The following is a 13,782-nucleotide window of genomic DNA, read 5'->3' as shown; positions in this document are numbered from 1 at the left end:
AAAATATTTCTCTATCATAAACGTATCTGTAAAACCGCACTACACTGTCACTTTAGCTGCATGCCGTGGAATTTCTTGAATAACATGACGATTCTCCTTCTTTCAAATCCGACCGTTCTGTGAGTTCATTTGTCTGCTTAAATGCGCTTAATTGCTCCACAAAATATTCCAGTGTCCAGAATAATTCACTATCGTACGTGAAAAAAAATGTAGTGCAAATGTCAGCCAAGTTTCTTTATCACCCTGTATTTGCTGTTGCACACTCTTAATCTTATATGGATGGTAGCGCAAAATTAGATGCTTCACTTTTCTCACCATGGAAATCGACATGTCGACTTCATTTGCAATAGCAGGCACATTTGCATTACCATATGCTGAATGGTTTGCTTAATCGACAGCAGCTATAGCAATATCTTCAACGCTAGAAATGTTCGTTTGTTTCCGTTATCTTTCAGGAAGAATTCCAATACTTTACAAAAGGCGCAAATTCTATTATTTTTGAGAAACAAGAAACTCGTCCAGTATCAAGGAATCACGGACTCACTTTGTTAGCTTATTTTAAATCGCCAATTGATTTGAAGCGTATTTCAGGGTTTTTGTGATATCAATACCATTTCTACATAGCTAATCGAATATTTTGATAAAAAGTGATCTTCTTGAAGCGCTTATTTAAATTTTGTAATTTTGTGCATTTCGTCTGGATTGACTGAAATTGATAGAGTGAATCTGAAAACCTTTGATTTTATCAATTGTGAGATAAATTTTCCTTTATTTTGCTTTTTACAAAAAAGCCTGCAAAACTCGCCTTAGATTTTGGCACATCACCACCTAGTGACAAAAATATGAACTTTTTGTTCGATTTTTGCAGAAGGCATCACATGTACAACATATTAGTGAATTTTTTTATCGTTTGGATCCATACAACTGGCTCTCGAGCTTTCTGAATAGGCGAACATTAATTATGATGATCTTGTACTATTCTTTTAAGAAAATTGCAATTTTAAGGATATAATTTTGTTTTGGATGTATGATTCAATTATTTCTATTGTTCCCTTGCAGTCTTTACAAAATAAAATAAATAAATAAATAAAATTAAAAATTGAAGTCTACTTTAAGCAGCGGAAACTAAAGTGATTAAAAAACATCTTTATTCGAAGTTATATTACGTTATTTTCACTCTGTACAATGACCTATGACAAAAACTTATAGGATTTTGGAATACGTGGATTTAATTTCACGTAAGATATAATAAATCTGGTATACGTTAAATATGTTATCCACACATTTGTTTCAAAACGGTGTAGAGGAGGGGGATTGAGTGTCAGCTTAGATGTCTTCCACGTTATCTGATCACGATTAAAAAATACTTGGCTATTTCAAAAACGGAATTTGTGTAACTTCAGAAATAACACACTAATATAACTAAATTAAAAGAAATTCCTGACATGAGAAAGAGCAAATGAATACTATTGGAGAATGAAATTTTATTATCTATCCTACTGCATAGTGTTTCAGGTAATATTTTATTTGGAAGTTATAATTTTAAATTCAGTAACACAGGCAGAGTATACAAGAACATCTTGAGCAATCATCAAGTCTATTAGTGTCCAAGTTTGGTGCACTAAATCTTTAAATTAAAAAAAAAAGGAACCTAGTTTAAATTGGATAGTAAAGAACTGATAAACTTTTGGAAGCTAAGTGCGAATATTAAGAAATAATCACTTCGGTCAATCTATGTAAGAAGAAAGCGAAGTGATCAAAAGTATTTAGGAATATATGCATTCTTCCGAGTTTCTGCAGAAAGGCAGGCCGAAATATTTTTAAGTTTGGACCATCTAAAAATATACTTTAGCTCATATTTTACTATGGAGATTTGATCACTATTGGACCTACCAGCTAGGACTGGGCGATGACCGAACTTCATCATAGGGATATATTGTCCAATCGATATATCGTGATATCATTATTTATTTATAGCTATTATAAGTTATAAATAGAATAAAAATAGTTGGAAAATAATTAGGTTAAGACCCCTTTTATAAAGTGTGTCGATGTCAAAAGAATGCCTGCATATTACAATTTAAAACATTGCGTTTTTTTTCAATATAAAATTTTATTCAATATAAAATTCCTTTCCTTCTTGATATTAAAAAAAGAAAATGACATAATAATGCCTTTAACAAGCAAAATTATTTAGTTTTAACAAATAATGATGTCTTGAAAAATTAATTTTGTATATGAATTACATAGATTTTTATTCTTATTTTAATAGTATTATTGGCAGATTTAATTTAAATATGCACTAGAATTTTAACAATAGATATGCTGTATAACTAAAACATTCAATTTACTATTTCAAAACTCAAAAAGAGACGAAAGCTAGTAATTCCAAAATGAGTAAAACATTAATTACCAATAATATGTAGGGTAAATTTATTTACGGACAAATGATGTAATACATTAAAAATTTTAGAAAAGGTTATGATCACGATAAAAAAATGCCATTATATAAAATTATTAATATAAATTAAATGAAAAAAATAACCAACAATCATGTACAACGCCGTGTTTCTGAATAGGTATGGTTGGGGCCTTCGTGGATTCCCACTTTCTCCACTAGGTACCTTTCGTGTGGCTTCTTCGCTGTGATGCGATAGGGACCATAAATCTTCGGGCGAAACTTCAAACCACTGCCGAATTGGGTCCTCTGTATGGCCACTAAGTCACCTGGATTATATTGAGTAGCTTTCTTCCTGCGCTTGTTGTAGGCTCTTTTATTCTCTTCTTGAAGGTGCAAGATATTCTGTCGCGCTTCTTCGCGAATGTCCTCGCGATTGTCGATGATCATTTGCTCATATTCTTCCTGTAGGATATCGAGAATTTTCTGGTCATTTTTATGCCTCATTTGCACACCGATCATGAGTTCGAAAGGAGTAAATTTTGTACTCCGTGGAGCAGTAGAGTTAAATACACGTAGTACTGCTTGAACATGAGTGTACCATTTCGTGGGATCATTGATGGACAGTTTGGCAAGCAGGGGGATAAGAGTTCCATGAACCCTTTCCACTTGTCCATTTCTTCGAGGTATTCCTGTGGTGATTTGAATGTGATTAATATTTTGATTCGCGCAATAGTTTGTAAATTCCTTGGAGGTAAATGCGGAACCTTTATCCGTGATGATGCGCATAGGATTTCCGAACACTGCTTCCTGCAATTACAGTTTCGTAATTGCATCATTTGCAGTTACACCTTTAACAGGATACAACCAAACAAACTTTGAAAATGCATCTATTATAGTAAGAATATGATTATAATTTTTATTGGTTGATACTAAGGGTCCAATAAAGTCAACATGGTAAGTACTTAGAGGAAAGTTTTCCTTCGGAATTGGATGCAAGAACCCTTCAGGTTTACCACGCTTCCGGTTGACTAGGATGCATTCGACACAGTTCTGTATTACCGATTCAATACTTTTTTGCATATTCGGGAAAAAAATAGTCACGTTCGATAATGTTTTTGGTTTTCTCCACGGCGAAGTGCCCTTTTGAATGCGCATTCTTAATTATTTCGTGTTTCATTAGTTCAGGTATTACGAGCAAACGACGGTTGTCCCGACATTTATATAGAATGTTATTTTGTACCACGAAATCAACTTGGTTGTTTTCTTTACATAATTCTTTCAATTTTTTTATGTATTCATCTGACATCTGTGCCACTTGCACTCGCGCTGTTAAATCATCGCAAAGTGCAGTCATGACTGTTGGGTATCTACTAAGTGAATCAACGTGACGCATTTGACTACCTGAGCGATGCACTATCTCATAATCAAAATCTTCGAGGAATAAAACCCAACGCGCTATTTTAGGAATTAATTCTTTTTTAGTAATAGTCTGTTTGAACGCAGAGCAGTCAGTGACAATTTTAATTTTAGTTCCTAAAATGTAAGTACGGAATTTCGTTAATGCTTTAATAACAGCTAAAACTTCTAGTTCATAGCTCGATAAATTTTCTTCTTGAGGTGTTGTTTTTTTACTCATATAAGCTATGGGATGTAAATTATCATCGTCGTCAGCTTGAAGAAGGATTACACCGTAACCTAATTTGGAAGCATCTGTATGGAGTTCCAGTTTGGAACCTGGTTTGTACAGATGTAAAACTGGATCTTGCGATAATGCTCTTTTAAGGGTCTCAAACGCTTTTATTTGAGAGGGACCGAATTCAAATTTTACACCATTTCTAAGTAAATCGCTTAGAGGTCTAACTATTAAAGCTTAATCTTTAATGTACTTCCGAAAATATCCCGTTAAACCCAAGGAACTTTGGATTTGTTTTTCATTACGTGGTTGTGGAAAATTTAGTACGGCTGAAGTTTTTTCAGTTGATGGCCTAATTTGTCCATTTTCGATGACTTGACCAAGAAAGTTAATTTTTCCTTTCAGAAACTGACACTTTTTTAGATTTAACTGTAGGCCAAATTCAGAGGCTATGTGTAAAACGCGTTCCAATTTTTGAATACCTTCAGAAATGGTTTGAGAGGGGATGATAATATCATCCAAGTAAACAATTAAAGTTCCATCAAGTATTAATTCTTGAAAAATTACTTGAATGTAACGTTGAAACGTAGCAGGTGCATTCGTAAGTCCGAAACAACATTTTTTAAACTGGAATAATCCCTCATGGCTAATAAAAGCCGTGTACTTTCTGCTGCCAGGAGTCAAATCAATATGAAAGTAAGCATTTTTGAGATCTAATGTGGAGAAAATTTTGCCTGAGTGTAACTTATCAAAAATATCTTCTATATTTGGTAGAGGAAATTTATCTTTGATTGTTTTTTTGTTCAAAGAACGGAAATCAATACACAGTCTGGGTTCGCGATTTTTACGTTTCACTAAGACAATTGGAGACGCATAATCAGAATAGCTTTTTTCAATGATACCCTGGGCAAGCCATTCATCTATTTTTTTTGTAACTTGTTCTTTTTCTATGGGAGCAAGTCTACGAACCGGAGAGATCACAGGGATGTCATCAGTTAAAATAATAGACATTTGCAAATCTGTAGTACGGATTTTATTTGGAGAGTAATTTGAAATTGAATTAATTACATGATCTTTCATATTTTTATCAGATTAATACCCTATATCAAAATCATTTTCAGAATAAACATTTAAAACGTTTGTGCATACTTCTTTCACTAACCATTCAGAATTCACATCTGAAAAACTCTGTTCAAAACAAGTATCACTTATTAAATTAACATCAATAGACTTGTCTTTATTCAAAGATATATCATCACTCTGTAAATAAAATTCAGAGTCAGCATTTATTTTCGAACCAGTAGTAATACTTTTATTTTCATTTAGAAGAGAAGTTGAATTATTATCATTTTTATTGGGAAAAGTATTTTAGCTATTAGATGGTAAAATGCATTCAAATGAAATAGTAGTATCAGCATCTGCTAAAACTCTTTTCGTTTCGGACTTTTTATTAACATGACTAATATCTATCGCCACTAACGGAAGACTGACAATTGAACTGTTCGCTAATTGAATTTTTGTGCTACGGCCTACATAATTTAATTTCTTTACATAATTAGGATTAATAATCATTAATACGCTTCCGCTATCAACCAAAGCTTTAATAGGAACGTCGTTTACAATAATATCTACGTATTCCAACTCAGCGATTATTAATTCTTTTGGAATTTCATTTGATTTAAACATGGAGTTTACAGGATTTGATCTTCCCTGATTGTCATGTTGTCTAGCATCAACATTTTGGGGACAAAATTTTATTAGATGCGACGTAGAAATACATTTAAAACAAGTTTTCCTATCATTATTTCCACCGTGTACATGATCGTTATTTTGGCGGGAATTATTGACGCGGTGCCTTGAGCTGTAGTCATGTGTATATCTATTCTCTTCCCAAAACAAACTTTTATTTCTTGCGCGGAAGTAAATGTCTACTTCTTTTGCTAACATCAGCGGTTTTAACCAGTCGGAGCCTTGTTTGATCAAAATGTGCTCGGATGTGTCCTTGTCAAGAGTGCTGGTTAATTTATCGGTTACAATTAGTTCACAAAGTGTTGCAAAATCTTTCACTTTTCTTAGTTCTAAATAATATTCTAAATTCGCTTTTAATCTTGAAACGAATTGCACGTGATTTTCCCCTTTAAATCTTTTGGCGGCTTGAAAGTTATCCCAACATTCTTTAGCGGATGGTTGGAATTCTCTTAACACTATTCTTTTGATTTCGTCATAATCTTTTATTTCGCTTTCGTTCGCGTATAACAAAACATGTCGGCATTTCTCGCCTAACAAATTTAGAAGGACTTCGGCTTTGTATTCAGTTTTAACCTGTTTTGTTTTGAAAGCACGTTCCAAAATATTGAAAAACAAATTGAAATTTTCTGATTTAGTTGGTATTGGCATTGCCAATGTGCGGATGCTTTTGATTATTTGCTCAATGGACTCCGCATGACTTTCTGGAGGAGGTCCGTTAGGACTACTTATTCCGGTCGCTTGAACGTTTCTCATACTTTCTTCATGAGCTAAAGTTAGTTTTAATTTTTCTAATTCAAACTGTCTTTCCTTTTCACGCGCTTGTTCTGCCTCTATTTTTTCGCGTTCCTCTACAATTGAAATGATAATGTCTTTAACAAATTCCAAATCATCTTTAGCCGCTTGGCTATTTTCTATAATTTGTTTAAGATGCACAATATTTGTTTTTTCCGGAACTACCTCACCTATTGCTTCAGCGACAATAATGAAATCTTTCTTTTTTGTATTTTTAAACATTTTGAATATGCCTTTATTTTTCCTAATAACAAATGCTAATATAATAACGATAATAATAATAATGCTAATATTTCTTCAAAACAGAATTTTCTAAAATAAAACATTCAAACAGTTTCTTATTCTCGAAAAAGTCATTCACAAATATACAAATCTTAAAATAAATTCTAGCTAATTATCTTTAATTTCTAAGTATCCTATCAACATTTTTGCATATTATAAAATTTGAAATGAAATAAAATTAGAATTAAAATATGAAAAATTGAAATGAAGGAGGGGGGAATAAAAAAAGGAATATATAAAAAACAGTTAAAATTTGAAAAATCACCACTAAAATTAGAAACACTTTACATTAAACCACCACTCTTTACATTAAATACAGAAAAACGTTAATTTCACAAAAAATTCTTAAGTCAGTTGAATGCAGGAATTTTTAAATCAATTCTAAATGTTTTTTATTTCAAAATAAAAAAGAAAAGAAAAGAAAACTCTTTTAAACTGCGTGAAAATTAGAAAAAAATTGCAACAAATAATCTAATCACATAAAGTGGAATAAGTTGAAGTAATAAAATTTATCTATTAAAAATAATCTTTATCTTATATATATATATATAATGAAATTGGAAAAGAGCATTTTTTAAAGAAATAAAATGAGAAAAATTATGGACTTTTATAAATATAAAAGCGCATACTACAAAAAAGTATGCGGATTGAAAAGAAAAGAAAGACAACACATATTTTTCACGTATATGAAAAACAATGCCTTGAAATGTTAATATATATTTGTAAAACATTGCCAGGGTTGATTCTCAATGGTCATGCATATTCGATCAATGCCGAAATCTCGAAATTAAGCAAAATTCGATAAGTATCGAGAATCCGATATGTGTTAAAAATTCGATAAGTATTGGGAATCCGACATGTATTAAATATTCGATAAGTACTAGAAGTTCGATCTATATCGATAGAACACTCAAACTAATTTTGAAAGGAGTTCAACAAGTAATTCAGCCGGCAGGTGAACCGGGAGGTATAACGGAACTTTTCTTTTTTGTGCGAATACGCTTGAGTGTTAAATTGCGAGCTGAGATTAAAATTATATATTTAATCTGAATTATCCTTTTTGTTTTTATTTCTGAAGATGAATATTTAGAGATTAAACAAAGGACAGTCAACAACTTTCGGAGAATCATTCATGATCATGATTTCAATAGATCTATATTTTCGAAAACTGGCATCGAAAAATCGTTTTATTATTATCATTATTAAATTGAAATCGGCCTTACTACCAGCTACTGATGAAAAAGAAATGATTTTGGCTCTCTCCGTTTTATTGAAAGCAGTTGAAAGTTCCAATGGCGATTTTATTTGCTTGGGGTAATATTTATATGTTTTATTGCTTAAATAACACGTATATTAATGAAATTATGAAAATATTTTAAAAAATCCGCGGATTTTTTAGCAAGTAGTTTTTTTTTTTTTTTGCTTATAAAATGTAATGTTTTCAATCAAATTATGCGGCACTTAGCTCAATTACAATGTATAAACTGACAATGTTTTATTAAATTTTTGAATAAAATTAAAATTTTATATTTTTTTCTTTCAAGGAAGTGTGAGTATTTTAGAAAATTAATTTTAACTGTGAATGTGCTAAATAAAGCATATTTTTCATATCACAATTTCAAAGCCAAATATATATAGGGTAAGTTATATAAAAATTTCTGCTGAATATAATTTTCAGAAAAAAATCTGCATTGCAGTAAACCGAATTTCAATTGCTCTTTAAGAGAAACCAAAATGAAGAAGAAATTTCTCATAAATTATTATTCTTTAAATTTGAATATTTGTATATTTATATTGAATTCTATGAAAGGTCGGAAATACCATATATACTCCTTCATATCTATTGATTAAATACGTAACATTGATTGCAAAAAATTATGCATCATAAATAAAAAAAAAATATTGTGCTACTCATTATTATTTGCGCAGACAATAGACGTCTCAAATTGTGTAACTTACATAATTTAAAGCATACGGATACTTTATCTTGTAGATATGTCAATTATTGTTATGAGGTGGCGCCACCTTTTGCTGCCTGCCGCTACTCTTTTAGAAAGGCTATCCACTAATTTTTGAAATGTTTCTGCGAGAAATGTGAGTCCCATTTACTAATGGAAACTGGAAAACCTTGCCACCGATGTAAAGTGCTATGATCCAGCTAGAATTCGCCATTCTGTTTAAACCCACAGAGCGTTTTATGGAGTAAAAATCCGAACTGAAGCAAGTCAACCAAATTTTCCAACATCTGGTTTTTGAATTCGATCTAAACCTCAAATCCCCACAGGGCTTGAAACAAATCTTTCCAGTTTTCTTTCGCAAGAATGGTTGGCGAGAATGCAGAAGTATTCCAGAAACTAGTGGATAGACTTTCTCACAGAGTGGCAGTCATCATCAATGCAAAAGGTTGCACCACATAATAGTAATTGATACATCTGCAGGATAAGCAAAACATAAATGTTTTCGGGTGCTTTTAATTATATTCTAAATCAAGATATAGAATGTTGGAAATCCAGTGTTTGCACAAATAATAATAAATAACACGATAATATATTTTGTATTCATGACGCACGATTTATTGCAATTTACGTTATTACTTAATAAATATGAAGGAGTATTTTGTTATTTCAAATGTTTTATAGAATACAATACAATTATTCGAAGATTCAAGTTCGAAGATTATCAATTTGAAGGAAATCTAAGATCTGGATTTTTTATTTATTTATTTATTTTGACGGAGCAACAAATTTAGCTCTAAATGCTATTCAACAGAAATTCTTATATAAATTATATTATATATTTAACATTGAAATTATAAAAGAAAAATATGCTATATTTCGCTTATGTGCTGCTAAAATTCAGTTACTAAAATTACTCATATTTCCTCGGATATTAACCAATTAAGTCTGCTCGGCGTGTGAATCGAAATCTTCATTTTGGTGCGGCCGATGTTTAATTTTTTTTCTAATAAAAAGGAAATCTCATTTTATTTATTATGATATTTTGTAAAATTTATTATTCTTCCGTTTGTATTTGTTCGACGTGTATATGCGTCATCGCTTGACTTGAAAAAGGAGTACTTGAGGGACTTTAAAAAAAATACATTCCGCAGTTAATTGGTTAATAGATTTCAATTTAAAATTTTGCATAATTCTTCAATATTTCTTTGTTATGTAATCCGTAAGTTTTGTATGATTTAATTGAATACTCCACATTTTATAAGAAAAAAGACCAGATGAAAATTTTTGAATTTGTTCAAAATACATTAACTGAAAAACACTGGCCTCTGAAAGTTAAGGTACAATCTGTCTTTTGTGTCTAATTCGAGAATAAAAGAACACAGAAACAAAGAATTTGGAAGAAATGTGAATTAAAAAGTTGTTTAATGAATGCAATAAAGAAACTTTCTGAAATTCAATGTAAAAATTATTTACAGTAAAAAGGACGCACTATTGATAGATAACTTCATTCTTGGAGAAAATAATACATCACAGTTTCATGTTGAAAATGTAGCGGAAACATTACAAAAATGTGTCCACCCCTAGCTATAGTACATAGGCGGCATCGAGTTTCTGTGCAGAAAATTCAATTATCAGATAGCGAAATGGGAAGCGAAGGCCAAACACAGACTAACTCTAGTTACAGTTCATCTAACGACCTTGCAAAAGGACTTAAACAGCAATCTATCTCCCAAAATAGTCCCAAAGATGCTTTATCAAATTCAGGTCTCGGGATCGAACTAGTCATTCCATTCATTCCATCTAGTGACCTGCAAGATATTCTTCAATAAACTGAACTCTGTGCTGTCACGTGTTGACATCCTTCAGAAGAAAATCATTACCAAAAGCAGCGATATATGGGCTAACGTATGGATCAAGGATTCTGTCTCGATATCTCACACTGTTAAAAGTTCTTCTATGGAACACATGCAGGTCAGTGTGACCACCAAAAGAAATCTCTGCTGAAACTTTCCTTCCACTACCTCTGTGACAGTGACTTTCAGCAATGTTGGATTGGTTGTATCTGGTGCGTTATTCCCTCCAGATGATCTGACATCCTGAAACACTCTTCCGTGTAAACCTGAATTCATCAGTAAAGAATATTGAAGCCCTCTGCTGACTGGTATAGGATACGTATTTTCTTGCCCAACGTAAACGGGGAGTTCTGCGTTCTGGTTTCAAGCGGAGACACATAACTGGTCGTCTTGCTTTTTTACACAGTCATGTATTGTGAAAGCGTCTTCACACTGTAAAAGCAGAGATGTTTGTCCCTGTTGCCACAAAATTATCTGTCATGAACTGAAGTACTGTAGTCATAGGGCAGAAAAAGCTAAATAACTGTCATTCATATGTGTTATAAGTCGTCATTGACTTGAAACATATCTTCTAAAAATCGGATTGAAACTGTTCCATCGTAATTTGATCGCACTATAAGACACATTGAGACGTCTAGAAGTATCGGGTTGTGAAAACTCCCTTTCCATCCATTCGCCTGTACACCACCTTAACGAACGACTTGACCTATACACTGCTAGACTCTTCAGGATATTGTCAATGAAATTTCCAATAGCAATTGGACATCAACAATCATGCACAAAACTTACACACGAAATTAGGAAGGTTAAATTTTTGCACGTTTTCTTCCACTCCGAAATAAGTATTTAGTTATATAAAATAAAAGTGGTTTCTTCTTCAATTAAGTTAAAGTTCCTTATTATCATGCGTATAAATTAATATTTCTGCCATTGTAATACATTATCAACTGCCATTCAACTTCGTATCGATTGTTGTTGGATGACGTGTAATAAATACTGAATGAAGGAATGCATGCTTTTATAATGGAAGCAATATAAAATGATGTAGAAACTAAATTCAAATGGTTTTATAAATGAAACTTTTAAAATACATAATAATAAATTTTAAAAAATCGACATTTTCGCCAAAAATTCATTTTTTTTAGTGTAGTCACCCATGAAAGAGAATTTTTAAATAAAGATTGTAGCAACGAGCAGGAACTCAGATGTGTTTCGAATCTGAGTTGAATACGCTCGTGTGCTCGAACAAAAATTTACAACTGTTCGGTTATAAACAGAATAAAAGGCAGGAAAAATAATGATGTTTTTTAAGAAGGCTGGAGAAAATATTTTGGAAATATATGTATAAACTTATTAATTTATTTAATACTTAGTAAGATTGAAAAATGCAGATGTGAGATACAAACTACTTAAACATTAAATATACACAAATAAATAAATGGCTAATCCAGACTTAAAGATCAGTGCATTTTATTGAAAACCCATAAGATTTTGAACTTTAACTCCCCTATTTTCATTTTAAGCACGTGTTCTTATCGTTGAGTATTTTTCCTTTCTCAGAGCTATTGCAGGTAAATACCCCCCACCCCACCCGAAAGTTTTTTTTTTTTCAATAGCTCATATTGGTTTTTCTTAGTGTACTATATGTGAATTTGAATATTATTCATTGAATATGTGAATATTCTACGAATAATTATTTTAATTATGGTTTTAGTAAGAAATCTTTTTCCAAAATTTAAATGCGCTTACAATTAATTATGTAGTGTTTGTCGGGAATCTTGATTGAATAAAAAATGAAAGAAAAAACCTACATTCCCTCATTGCATAGTTATAATATGGTATGTAAAATCAGGAAAATGTAGGTATTAATTCATTTAACAAGTTTAGTACATGTTTGGAAAAGCTCTTTTAATGTAGCTAAAAAGCTATTGTATCCTACTAATTTATTTTGTCGTCAGTTGCAGTCGGTAAAATCTCATCAATGAAATAATTGCCGTTTAATTAACTAGATTGCAAAAACCGATATTCTAGTGTTAAATATATCTAATTCACAATAACATAATTTACTAATCTCAGTTATTTATAAGGAATTCATTTAATTTGACGACAGCAAAGCAACTCTTCTTAGCATACATATTGCAAAAGAGTGTGGCAATAATTTCCCATGTTATATTAAATTTACTTAAACCATTAGCCAGATTTTAGTCAGAGAATTATCCTATTGAAATAAGCATATTAGGTTAGAAAAACTTCTGAATTCATTATCGAAGAATTAACGACTGGATAAATAAAATGACGAGTTTTATCAGAACTATTCAGTGAATTCTGAATCAGTGAAAAGAACATTATCTTCCAATTCATGTATAATATAAATGCTTCAGTTTTCCAAATAATTTCAACGATAAGTGATCGAAATAGTGATGAAAATAAAAACTTAATTTTTCATAACTCATGAAAATATCTTAGCCAGACGACAAAGAACAGTCAGAAAAAATTCTATATATATATATATTGAAGACGAATCAACTACCTCTGAATTAGATATCTGAAAATCTGCGAATTTCACGTCGTCGATATCAGTCACGTTCTTTTTAGTCGGACGAATAAAAATTGTCAGCAAAATGCGACATCATATTCACCTATCACCTTGTCGGTTATATTTTCAAAAGTAGTGTAAGTGTCATACCAGTTACTCCAGTCCACTTCACTCCAATGTAATTAATTCAGATTTCGTTTTCTCGATGTAAATATGCTTTCAAAACTTTCTATGTAAATATTCGCAATTAAAGTGTTCTCTCATATCACATCCATAGTAATTATTGAAGATATTTTACAAATTTGCGTCCGTGACAGGACTATGGATTATCTAAAACGGGAGAAAACACAGCTTAGGCGATAATTTACAAAATCGTTGAAAGAAGTTGAAAATGCTGTGAAAAAGGAACCGGTAAGTAAAATTGAATTGATACCGGTATTTAATATTTTAAGTGATAAAGCTGAAATGTTATTTGAATTAGATGAAAAAATTAGAGTAAAATGGTCCGAAATAGAAAATATTGAAGAAGAAGAATTTTCTAATGACCTTGACATAATGGAAAATTACCGCGATGAGTG

General features: G+C 31.5%; 1 protein-coding gene across 7 annotated transcripts in view; it reads left to right on the top strand.

The window, feature by feature from the left end:
- Nucleotides 1-13,782, top strand: part of LOC129960009 (rho guanine nucleotide exchange factor 25-like) — a 575,803-nt gene that overhangs the window by 61,574 nt on the left and 500,447 nt on the right. The gene's annotated exons all lie outside the window — the stretch shown is intronic.

The sequence above is a fragment of the Argiope bruennichi genome, chromosome X2, assembly GCF_947563725.1.
Source record: "Argiope bruennichi chromosome X2, qqArgBrue1.1, whole genome shotgun sequence".
Lineage (NCBI taxonomy): Eukaryota > Metazoa > Arthropoda > Arachnida > Araneae > Araneidae > Argiope > Argiope bruennichi.
This window is presented reverse-complemented; position numbering and strand designations above follow the sequence as displayed.